This window comes from Triticum dicoccoides, chromosome 7B (assembly GCF_002162155.2).
Source record: "Triticum dicoccoides isolate Atlit2015 ecotype Zavitan chromosome 7B, WEW_v2.0, whole genome shotgun sequence".
Classification (NCBI taxonomy): Eukaryota; Viridiplantae; Streptophyta; class Magnoliopsida; order Poales; family Poaceae; genus Triticum; species Triticum dicoccoides.
In genome coordinates, this window is record NC_041393.1 from 424,435,873 (window position 1) to 424,449,248 (window position 13,376).

The following is a 13,376-nucleotide window of genomic DNA, read 5'->3' on the forward strand; positions in this document are numbered from 1 at the left end:
GGCGCAGCCGAGCCAGCGCGGAAGGCGGCGAGGCACGGCCGGGCGGCGGGAGGCGGCGGAGGCGGCGGACTCCGGTCGCCGGAGGCGAGGGGCGCGGCCGGGCGGCCGGCGGCGGCGGTCGCCAGCGAGGCGCGGGCGGCGGCGCGCTGCGGAGGGCAGCTCGGGACGCGCAGAGGGCGGCGGCGCTCGGGCCCCGGATGGGCTCGGGCGGGCCCCGCGCGGGCCTGAGCGGGCCGGCGGCGATGAGGGTGCAGGGGCACCACGTGGCGAGATCAGGTTGGCTGCGGCGGCGGGGCGGACATGTCCGTCGGCGGGCGGACGTGTCCGTGGGCGGGAGGAGGAAGAAGCTAGGGTTTGGACTGTGATTTGGACGGGGGAGGGCTAATATATAGGTAGAGGGAGCTAGGAGAGTCCGAATGAGGAGCGGTTTTCGGCCACGCGATCGTGATCGAACGACCGAGAGCATGGAAGGGAGTTGGATGGGTTTTGGGCCACTTTGCAAGGGGTGTTGGGCTGCAACTCAAAGAGGCTTTCGGTTACCCGGTTAACCGTTGGAGTATCAAACGACCTCCAAATGGCACGAAACTTGACAGGCGGTCTACCGGTGCTATACCAAGGACGCTTGGCAAACGTCGGGCCATTCCGAGAAAGTTTAACACCCGCACAAGAGAAGAGGCAAAAGGGGAACGCCAGAGGACAAAGGAGTGCCGGATTGCAAAACGGACAACGGGGAAAAAGCTCGGATGCATGAGACGAACATGTATACAAAATGAGATGCACATGATGACATGATAAAATGCATATGATGACATGGCGAAATGCAACACGCAAGCATATGACATGGCAACGACGGTGAATAACTGGCAGACACCTGGCGGATCGAAACAGGGGCGTTACAACACTCCTCCACTAACAAGAGATCTCGTCCCGAGATCTTAGGACCGAGACGGAAGGGAAAAGGGATGAGGTGAAGCAAGAACTCAAGAGAAGAAGCAAAGAATCAAGAGCACTCGAGAAGAAGAGAGGAACGGCGAGAATGACGAGAGTCGAAAGCTCACGGAATCAGATAGACTATGAAACGACTCGTTCTAACCGGAGTGGTTAGAATGAGAAACGAAACGAATAAGACTGAAAGGATTTAGGCAGCACTCCGGCTGAAAATGGGAGGATTAGAACGAACTTGAGAGGATGGAATGGTACTTGATGAACTCTTGAAGAATGAATTAAATCATGAAGAACCACCATGAAGAACTCCGGTGAAGAAAAGGATGATGAGATAGAATGAAGGAAGAAAAAATAAGATGAGCCTTGCGATGATTTAGATGGAGGTTCCGACGAAACAGTCGAGGAAATTTGAACTCCGGAAAAGAAAAGATGAAACACTTGAAACTAGAATTTATTCATGAAGAATAAACTCCGAAGGAAGGGATTACTCACTTGGATGAAATAAGAATAAGATTTATTGTATGCTTATCCTTCATCAAATTAAATTGATGAGAAGCAATGGATTTTGCATACTACTTATTATTCTTGAAAAGGGTTAAGGGGGGGGATTTAGAAGCAAAAGAACGAAGAGATCGCGAACTGATTGAAGAATACTTGAACGAAGCACCGGAAGAATATTGAGACGAACGAAGGGGCACAAACGTAGAATAATTGGAGAACGAATTCGAAAACTTAGAACGAACAAATCTTCTGAAAAGATGGCCTCCGGATGATCAAGAGAGAAAGCAACTCCTGAAATGCTCCGGCTGGATGAAAAGAATTTGTATGACTTGAAACAATTTGATAGGATAACATCGAGCTAGCACCGCGAATCTCCGAGGGAACGGGCAGAATTTAGGGGAAAACTCTTCTTCGATCTTCAAATGATGACGAGAAACACCACCAAAATTACTGAGATGCTCCGGGAGAATGAAAAAAACGAAAAGGTTGAGGAAACCATGAAAAGAATTTGAAAGCGATCTTGGGGAAGGCCTGTGACTGATGGAATTCATTCTTACGTCACACTTGAAAAGAATTGAAAATAACTCCGAGGGAATCAGAAGAGTCAGGTAAGATCCTGGAAAAAGACCTGTGGGTTAGGGCCCATTAAAAAAAACACCGTTGGAAAGGATTGTTGAACAGATAGATGATGCACCGGAACAATTGAAATATTTGAATGAGGTGACAACCTCGAATTAATTGGAACACGGACGAATCTCCTGAGATGTCTTGAGCACTCCGGAAGGATAACTGGCGAGAGACGAACGAGCAGGGAAAACACTTGAGCCGACGGAAAAGAATATGATCAACCCGAAAAAAACTTGAATTGAGTCCACCGAAAAAAAGAAAGGGATGCAGAATGACGAACGAGACGAGAATTCACCAGTTGAAATAATTGACAAAAGATTAAAGAGGCTCCGCACAAATGAAATAGATGGTCGAGAGAGAGTCAGACTCTGGGAAGAAGAGGGTGGGAGGGCGGGAAAACAAAGGCAACTTTGAAGGGGAAAACGACGAATCTCTTGAAGAGAAAACACCGGTTGAAAACAATGAGGATAGAAAGCAAAGACTTCGCACGAGTAGGATGGATACTCGATTACGGACTCCGGATTCGAGAAGAAGAAGGGAGGGCGGGTGGGAAAATAAAAAAACTGTGGATTGAACTCAAAGATGAAGAGGCTCGAGTCAACTTGACGAGAAATGCACCGGATGAAAAAGAGCTGAGAACCAACGAACGAAAAACCAACTGCGTGAACCTAAAGAAAAATTTGAACGGGAAGAGGAGTAATTCAAAACACCTACGTCAAGATTCCTTACCAGAGCGACGAAGGGGCAAAGGAGTAAAAAGAATTCCTACTCTCCGATATAACTACACTTCGAAAACAGTTTTCTTCTGGACTCAACAACGGCCAAACTACACGATCAATCAAGGGGGCTCCTAGGGTCGGTCGAGGCTCTGATACCAACTTGTCATGCCCAATATGCGACCCTATCCAAAAGGAACTCGAAGGTCCCACCAAGGATAGACCCGCATATTGGAACGCTTTTGCAAGGTGGATATCATTACATCAACATTACATAATAGATGGGGATACATACATAAGGCATACAATGCCACACGAATACAACATCACAACATACATACGATCAACATCCGACTACGGATGAAACACAAACAGAAGCTCAAACAACATCCACCCTGCTAGCCCAGGCTGCCGACCTGGAACCTATCCCCTGATCGAAGAAGCAGAAGAAGAACTCAAAGCAAGCAAGCATCGCTCTCGCGTCAAGATCATCGCATAACCTGTACCTGCAACTGTTGTTGTAGTAATCTGTGAGCCACGAGGACTCAACAATCCCATTACCATGGGTATCAAGACTAGCAAAGCTTAATGGGAAAGGAAGGGGTAAAGTGGTGAGGTTGCAGCAGCGACTAAGCATGATATGGTGGCTAACATACGCAAATGAGAGCGAGAAGAGGAACAAAGGAACGGTCGTGAAGCTAGCAATGATCAAGAGGTGATCCTGAACACCTACTTACGTCAAACATAACCCAGAAACCGTGTTCACTTCCCGAACTCCGCCGAGAAGAGACCATCACGGCTACACACGCGGTTGATGCGTTTTAATTCGGATCTGGTGTCAAGTTATCTACAACCGGACATTAACAAATTCCCATCTGCTACATAACCGCGGGCACGGCTCTTGAAAGTTTATACCCTGCAGGGGTGTCCCAACTTAGCCCATGACAAGCTCTCGCGATCAACGAAGGAATAGACCTTCTCCCAGGAAGACCCAATCAGTCTCGGAATCCCGGTTTACAAGACATTTCGACAATGGTAAAACAAGACCAGCAAAGCCGCCCGATGCACCGACAATCCCGATAGGAGCTGCACATATCTCGTTCTCAGGGCAACACCGGATAAGTCAAGCTGCGAGTATAACCATGCCTCGAGTTTCCCCGAGGTGGCCCCGCAGGCTGCTCAGTTCGGACCAAAACTTAGACAAACACTGGCCCGGGGGGGCTATAATAAAGATGACCCTTGGGTTAATTACTCCCAAGGGAAAGGTAGGCGGTGGTGAGGCAAATGGTAAAACCAAGGTTGGGCCTTGCTAGACAAGTTTTATTCAAAGCGAACTGTCAGGGGGGTCCCATAAATCACCCGACCGCGTAAGGAACGCAAAATCCGGGAACATAATACCGGTATGATGGAAACTAGGGCGGCAAGAGTGGAACAAAACACCAGGCATAAGGCCGAGCCTTCCACCCTTTACCAAGTATATAGATGCATTAATAATATAAGAGATATTGTGATATCCCAACCAAAATCCTGTCCACCGTGGAGAAATCTTCAACTTCACCTGCAACTAGCAACGCTATAAGAGGGGCTGAGCAAAGCGGTAACATAGCCAAACAACAGTTTGCATAGGGAAATGTGTCAAAGGTTAGAGGTTCATGGCAATATGGGATGGCTTGATAAACAGGTAATAGGTAGCGCAGCATAGCGATAGAACGAAGCAACTAGCATAGCAATGATAGTAATGAGATCCAGGGTAGAGGTCATCTTGCCTGAAATCCCGCAAGGAAGAAGAACGAGTCCATGAAGAAGATGAAGCCACGAAGACGAACCAAGCGTAGACGAACAAATCCTCACGATCGCAACGAAACGGGAACTATCGAGAAGAAGCACACAACATAGTAAACACACCACACATAGACAAGAGATGATGCACAACAAGCATGATGCATGAGAAAGCTAGATGAGGCTACTCATGGCAAGAGATGATGCAAACAAGAACAACACATCAAGGCAAGTTTAAATGAGGCCGGGAACAACATATAACAATTCCGATAAGTCCTCATATGCAAATTTCGAAATTGGTCCAGAACTGAATAAACCTTATGTTCAAGTTGTTAAACAGCAAGTTAAGATGCACCACGATGATCTACACGAAATTCTAGTCAAGTTACATATAAAGTTCATTAGATTTGGAGCTACGGTCTAGAAGATATGAGCAAAACAAGCTAAACATGGCATTGATGCAAAATGCACCCAAACATCAAGCAAACACACCAAAACAAGGATGCAACATGGTAATATGAAGCTACATGCAAAAACAAGCAAGTTTCATATAGAGCACACTCAAAACGGAGCAACGGTTCAACACATACACCCTATACAAGTCATAGCAACAATCTGCCCAAAACAGCAAGTAGGCATATTGCAAGCATCAAAACAACAAGCTACAGCACCCCAACATAAGAACAAAAGGCATGAGCATGAAGTACAGATAAAGCATAACAAAACATGAACACTGAGCTATCTCCAGAAACAAATAGAACATGCTCAGAAAGACATGGTAAGATTGCAAATAATAACAGTTTCAGACTTTAGTAGAAATAACATCAGGTTGCAATGTTTAGAGCTATCAAACAACATGTTACAGGACCTTATCATGGCAAACAAAGGCATGGCATGATACTACTAAATGCATAGAACAAGAGTCCCTTACTGACCATGAGCCAAAAAGGATCAGAAGATATGATGGCACCCATGTAAACATGGCAAGTTATATTACAGATTCATACATGGCAGGAACAACAATAAGTAGGCATGTTGGTGAGCTTGAACCACTCACCACAGAGCAATACATGGCATGGAAAGGCAACCAACAGTAAGAAGGCATGTTTATGAAGCTAAGCATGGCAAGAACAAGTTCATAGGGTGCATGGGTCACTAGGAAACAATCATGGAAACATTGAACTTAATGTTAACAGGCTGACAGCAACATCATTTAGCAAATTTTAGAGCAAGATAACAACATGATACAGCAGGATATAAATGCAACCAAGGGCCTGAATGGATAGATCAAGACATGTAAATCAAAACATGTTTACAGAACATCTCCAGATAATGCACGAAATGACTAGTAGGAGCAGGTTTACATAGCAACAAAATATAACAGAATCTGTCAGGAAAACAGCAACAGTAACTACCCTACTTAGCAAGCTTGATACAGTCAGCACACAACTCACAAAAATTCATGGTTAACACCCCTGGAAATATGGCATGGCATAGATCAAAATACATGTAGACATCAACCTCATAGGATGCACACATCAATCATGGCAAAAATGACAAATGAGCAAGTTATAACAGTTTCAGCAGATTAACATCAAAATGCACTCTTCCAACAGCATTTCGGGCATCAAGAGGAGCTCAAATGAAAATGATGCAATGAGATGAAATGAAGTACTCGTCGAGGCGAACAATTTGACATATTACACGCACGAAACGGAGCTGCGGATGCAGAGATGCAGCAGGTCAAACATGGCATGATAATGTGAAAAACTGGGGACTTGGAAGAAAAATATACCCTCCAAAACTGGACGGGGTCGTGCGGGACGGAGGGATCCGGTTCAGGCACGGGCGTTTGGTTGGGTGGCCTGGTGGATCTGGTCCACCTCCAGATCCGGCGAGGGCGGCGGCTCCGGCGAGGTGGTGCGCCGGCCGGAGCGGAGGAGGACGACGAAGGACGGCGAGGCGAGGCGAGCTCGGCGAGCTCGGGCGCCTGCGGGCGCGGGAGCCGAGGGGAGCTGCTGCTCCGGCGAGCTCGGCGCCGGGCAGAGCATCGGGCGGCGGCGAGGGTCACGCGGGCGGCGCGGCGGCGCAGCCGGGCCGCGTGGAAGGCGGCGGGGCACGGCCGGGCGGCGGGAGGCAGCGGAGGCGGCGGACTCCGGTCGCCGGAGGCGAGGGGCGTGGCCGGGCGGCCGGCGGCGGCGGTCGCCGACGAGGCGTGGGCGGCGGCGCGCTGCGGAGGGCAGCTCGGGACGCGCAGAGGGCGGCGGCGCTCGGGCCCCGGATGGGCTCGGGCGGGCCCCGCGTGGGCCTGAGCGGGCCGGCGGCGATGTGGGCGGGGGCGCCACATGGCGAGATCGGGTTGGCTGCGGCGGCGGGGCGGACATGTCCGTCGGTGGGCGGACGTGTCCGTCGGCGGGAGGAGGAAGAAGCTAGGGGTTGGACTGCGATTTGGACGGGGGAGGGCAAATATATAGGTAGAGGGAGCTAGGAGAGTCCAAATGAGGAGCGGTTTTCGGCCACGCGATCATGATCGAACGACCGAGAGCATGGAGGGGAGTTAGATGGGTTTTGTGCCACTTTGGAAGGGGTGTTGGGCTGCAACTCAAAGAGGCTTTGCAGTTACCCGGTTAACTGTTGGAGTATCAAACGACCTCCAAATGGCACGAAACTTGAGAGGCGGTCTACCCTATACCAAGGACGCTTGGCAAACATCGGGCCATTCTGAGAAAGTTATAGGCTGTGATGCGGTAGGCACGTGGCATGGTGTACCGGGCGCCCGTTTGGTGTCTCGGGAACCCTACACACATTGTTCGGGTCCGTATTTGGAAACCTCGGCCGGACTCCCTGCGGATGGAACCTGAATAGGCGATAAACCTGGACTAGAGACTTGAGTGTTTAGGTAGGCCATGGCCGACACCCTCGTTGGGATTCCGCTTGAAGGTTGCCGAGTACATGTCGTGTAAACGGCAGTAAGTGGTGAGAGCGCGTGTGAAGAAGTACACCCCTGCAAGGGTTAACATAATCTATTCGAATAGCCGCGTCCGCGGTAAAGGACCTCTGGGTTGCCTATAAAGTTCATAGACAAGTGAAAGTGGATACCTTAAAATACGCAAGATAAGCGTGAGTGCTGTGGATGGCGTTCTAGTAGGGAGACGGGAGTGGGTCCATAGTGGTGTATTGATATGGTGAATATGTGGACTCATGTGCGCCACCTCAAGAGAGCTACTTGCAGGCGTAGACTAGGATAGCCACCGAGTCAAAGCTGGCTTGCTGCAGTTAAACCCCACCATCCCTTTGTTGATAATGGTGCATATGTAGATAGTTCTGATGTAAGTCTTGTTGGGTACATTTGTACTCACGTTTGCTTAATTTATGTTTTGCAGAGAGACTTCAGCCTTGCTAGTAGTTTCACGTGGACTTCGACGTTTAGCTTGTTACCTCAGCTACGATCTTGTGCCCTCGGCAGGATCTGGTAGATAGTCAGGCTTCTCGGCCTTTTTCATTTATAGATGTCTGTACTCAGACATGTTAAGCTTCCGCATGTGCTTTGACTTGTATGCTCTGAATGTTGGGTCGAGAGACCCATGTTTGTAATATCTCGCTCTTCGGAGCCTATTGAATAAAATACTTGAGTTGTAGAGTCATGTTGTGATGCCATGTTGTATTTGCACATATCGAGCATATTGTGTGTATGATATTGAAATGCTTGGTATGTGTGGGATCTGACTATCTAGTTGTTTATCCTTGGTAGCCTCTCTTACCGGGAAATGTCTCCTAGTGCTTCCACTGAGCCTTGGTAGCTTGCTACTGCTCCGGAACACTTAGGCTGGCCCGCATGTGTCCTTCTTTGTTCTTGTGTCTGTCCCTATGGGGAAATGTCACGCGATGACTACCGGAGTCCTGTTAGCCTGCTACAGCCCGTTTTACCGGAGTCCTGCTAGCCCAGTTGCTATAGCCCGGATTCACTCGCTGATGGCCGACACGTTCGTTGTTGGGTCATGTATGTCTGTCCCTATAAGTTAGTGCCACTTTGGTTTCACGACTAGCCATGTCAGCCCAGGCTCCTTGTCATATGGATGCTAGCGACGCTATCATATATGTGTGCCAAAAGGCGCAAACGGTCCCGGGCAAGGTAAGGCGACACCTGTGGGAATATCGTGCTTGAGGCCGCAAAGTGATATGAAGTGTTACATGCTAGATCGGTGTGGCTCTGAGTCGGGGTCCTGACATGTGCCCGTAGTTGTTATAGCCGGCAGGTCCCCGTTTGGGATCGTTTATTGTTTTGGCCACGACGGCGGTCGTGTGTCTTTGGTAGACACGGGGCCACCCATGACTTAGCCAAGTGGGGAGTAAGTCGGAGTGGCCGGGAGAGTGTCATGGCAGTAGGACGGTTTTGTCGGGACGTCGTTGGTCCACCCGAATGGGAGTGCGAGGCCATGGGTTCCGTAGTGTGGGTACAGTGTACTAACCTCTGCAGAGTGTATATTAAATATATCGATAGCCGCGCCCGCGGATAAGGGCCCAGTTCGTGTCGGTCACATTGTGAGTTAACAGTAATAAGAATAATGTGCTTAATAACAACCCCGGTTCGATGATGAGATAAGTTGGTTGTGATTGCCGTAAGGATCACAGTTTGAGGCCAAGTGTTGGTCGTGGTTGTGATCGCCGTAAGGATCACGGTTTGAGGCCAAGTGTTGGTCGTGGTTGTGATCGCCGTAAGGATCACGGTTTGAGGCCAAATATTGGTCGTGGTTGTGATCGCCGTAAGGACCACGGTTTGAGGCCAAATATTGGTCGTGGTTGTGATCGTCGTAAGGATCACCATTTGGGACCAAGTGTTGGTCGTTGTTGTGATCGCCGGAAAGATCACGGTGGTATCGATGATATCGAGTTGTTGGATATTTGTGATGTTGTGCGAGAATCGTGGGTAAAGATCAAGCTCCTTGTGGTCATTTAATGATCGCTACGGTATTGTTTATACCAAGCTTGATTTGATCCTAAGATGATCGTGTGATGTCCGAGGTTGGTAAGTGATGCATGTGACGGTTACCAGGTAACCCGAGCAGAATAAGTGGTGCATGTAGTGTCATCATGTTGCATGCTAGTATCATCATGTCATGCTCATATTGTTCTAGCAGTACCATGGTTATGTTGGTCATGCCATGTTATTATGATGATCTCATCATAATTCCTGTTTAATCTGTAATTGCCATGCTGTTGTCTGTCTTGAATGCTTCTGGTTATTGTGAGCTTGCAAGTACATTCAATGTACTGACCTGGCATGGCATGCCAGTTTGCAGGTCATGCCGGATTTGATTGCTTGCTTGTCGTGGTTTCCGTTCGTGCGAGCTAGGATAAGCGTTCCAGCCAGAGTCCCTGTGGACTGGAGTTCACCACCTTCGTCGTTGTTCCACTGCTAGAAGATTTCCGCTGCTTTGAGTTGTTCCGCTGCTAGCACAGAGCAAGTGTAGTATCGCAGGCGTAGTGTCGCCATGCTGATGTGAACCTTTGTAACATCAGACCTTTGTATTATTATTCTTGTAATAAGAGCTGATTTGTTCTATGTCAAGAAGTGTCGTATTCCATAGACTTCTCCTCGATCTCTGGGCTGGAATACGGGGCGTTCTGGTTTCTCTGAGCCGGGGTGCCACAGAACTCTAACGATAATTTTGACTAGAAAAGCAAGACCAAAGAAAACAAGAACCACAATAATACATTTTAGAAGATATCGAACTTCCATAACTGCTCCTGTAAGTTGGATTAGTGCCTTCTCGATGCATTCATTGTTGATCTGCTAAGGCTTGACCTTCCGTGCTTCTTTCTTCTTCGAGTGTAAAGAAGTAGACGTTGCTTCCTCGCATCTAGTCTCATGTCTAGCCTCTGTTCTATCAACAAGTGCACTAGTCTCATCTCTAGCCTCTATGCTAGCTAAAAGTGCTAGAACATCTACTAAATTGCACTCTATCAATATATCGATGTACTCTTCTTCCCAATACCAAAATTTGCATCAATTCTACACAATAAAAATTTAAGATAGCACAACTAGTCTAATCCGAGAGCACAACCGAAGATTTGGTCGGATTCTTCCTCCTTTTGCCGACACGTGGGACATCCAGCATCCAGGTCGTGTCATGCAAGAAAATAGAGTGGTAGTTGAAGCCACGTGATGTGCATCTTGGGTTAAACTATAAATAGAATCTTACTACTCTTGAGTAACTCCAAAAGTGGCCACCGAAGATCTTTATTGGATATGTTTTTCATCACCAGCACGTCGAGGTGAAAGATGTGCAGGTTCACTAGGTCCTCTTGCATTTTCACTGACATGTGGGACCGCATATGAGCAAACAGACGATGGGCTCCGCGCGTCCGTTGGCTGGCTGAGAAAAGAGATAGAGGAGGGCTAAGCACGGACTCCAGGAAATTTGTTCTACGTAACCAACACCTCGATATAGGCTCGATATAGTGGGGTGGCATTGGCCATAACTAGCATTCATGTCTAGCAGTGCGGCACACGCCACCCACACGAGTCCCATCCGACACCAATTTTCTTGGAGTCCGTGCTACAGCCATCTCTTCTCCCTCCTGTTTTCTCAGCCATCGCGCGGTGGGCGGGGTGGGGTCTGCTGATAGTCGGTTTGCTCAACTACGGTCCCACTTGTAAGTGAAAATTCAACACCGCACGCATTCCCCCTTGAGCGGCGTGCCGGACCAACCATGTGGGGGTGTGATAGGAACACGGCAGGATTTTCCTTTTGAACTTGTAACTTGTAAAATTTGGTTCTGCTCCATGGCGCGACCGATAGATAGAAATAACAATTTTCCCTAGAGTAATGACAAGTTTGGTTCTGGCGCCGTTCATGCATGGAGTACGTACGAAAATTATGAAGTTGATGTGACCTTGAGGTGGACATCCTCTGGCGCGACAGCGGGCAGTCGCAGGGCCACTAGTGCGTCGAAGAGGTTGTCACCATAGTGGTTGTTGAGGGTGGCGGGCATCGCAGAGCCTGGGCGCGTCGGCTGGAGGCATACGTCAAAGTTGTATGCGAGCTTCTTGATGACGGTGAACTTGTCGAGGAAACCGACGAGGACCTTGTCGAACAAGGAGACGAAGCTGCCGTCCAAGTGGCCCCTCGCCCTGGTGGCCTCAAGCAATACCTGGAGACGTTCCTCGGTGCCGGGCCGCAGGCTGGCGTCGTGTACCATCTGGCACAGTCGGCTCATGCTCGTGCTCATCGCCTCCATGGGTCTAGCTTAGCTTCTAGTCAACTGATCTTGCGATTCGAGTGATCACTCTTGCCCTTGGTTAGCATGCGTAGGTGCGTAGGATTTCGCACTACTCCCTCCATCTAGGTGTGTAAGTCATCTTGCGAAAACCAAATAATCCCAAAACACTTAGGCGTAGTGCATATTTTGGGGTGTGCATGCTTTTAATGACTTGAGACTACCAAACTGTCACATCCCTAGTTCTGGTATGCTCTGAGCCAGCTAGTCATGTGTTGCATCATGTTTAATTTCTCCTAAACTTGAAATGGGGGATGTTCAAACCCTAGCATAAAAAAGAATCCACCAAGTTCAACTAAAATATTTTTCAGTGAACCCAAATGGCCTTCAAAAAATGTTCATCATTTTTGGTAATGCTGGAAACAGCAACCAGAGGTGATGCACATTTTTGCATGACATTTTGGATTGTTGAATTAACACATATTGTATTTTGAATTGGAGCAAATAAATACTATAAATACTTTATTGCTCCAATAATTCTGATTATTGTTGAGGGTCTTTGGAATAATCCTTTTAGTCCCTTCAAAATTTATCAGAAGCAACAAAATTAGTTTGGTTCAAAAACCAAGTTAAAACAAATGTCAGAAATAGAAAACAGAAACAAAATAGTGTAAGGAGAAACTCACCTGGCCTCACCCACCAAAGCCCACCTGGCCGGCCCAGTTAGCCAGCCCAACCCACCTGGCCCCTCCCCTGTCATCTTCCTCCTTGCCAGGAGGACGAGCGCGTGGCCGCAGCGCGCCGGCATGCGCCCCGGCCACCTCCACCCTGCCTACCTGTGTCCTCGTCGCCTGTATCTCTCCCGCGTCACCACGCACCCCCCAGGCCTACCACTACCTCTGTCTCTCTTCCTCGTGCCGCCGAGCACACCCAAGACCGCCGCTCGCCGTACCCAGGGCCACCGGGCCTCCCTTGCCCCTCCATCGTGTCCCACTGCTCTACCGTCGAACACCGCACACTCAAGTCGGAGATCACATCGCCGGATGCCCCGTTACGCCGCCTTGGAGCTCATCTTCAACCTCCTGCACCGAGCGTCGCCGTCACCAGCGCGTCCCCGAGCTCTTCGACAATTCCATCGGATGCGCTGTGAGCTTCCCATCGCTTCCCCCCTAACCCTGTGGCGTTTTTCTCATCGTAGCCACCTTTTCCATCGGAGCCGAAGCTCGCCGGCGCCGTGCCTCATCGCCGCCATGGACACAGCTGCTGTAGCTTGCAGCAAAGCACGCCACTGCACTCCGCGTGCTCCCACGAGCCTACCGCACCCACTAGCTCGTCCGGAAACTTATCCCCGCGTCCAGTTCGTGCTCGCACGAACTCCGGCTGCCGCAAAAGTTGCCGCCGCCGTCGATTTAGTCCACTCTGGCACGAACTGTTGCCGCCGTTGGATGCGCGAGACTCCTAGCTTTCCGTAGCCGCAAACCGCGTCAAAAACCGAGCCCTGTGGGCGTTTCCCGAGCACCTCCGCCGTCTCTGGCATCGCCGGCGACGAGCCGTGGACCAGGTCCGGCGAGGTTGACTCGTTTGACC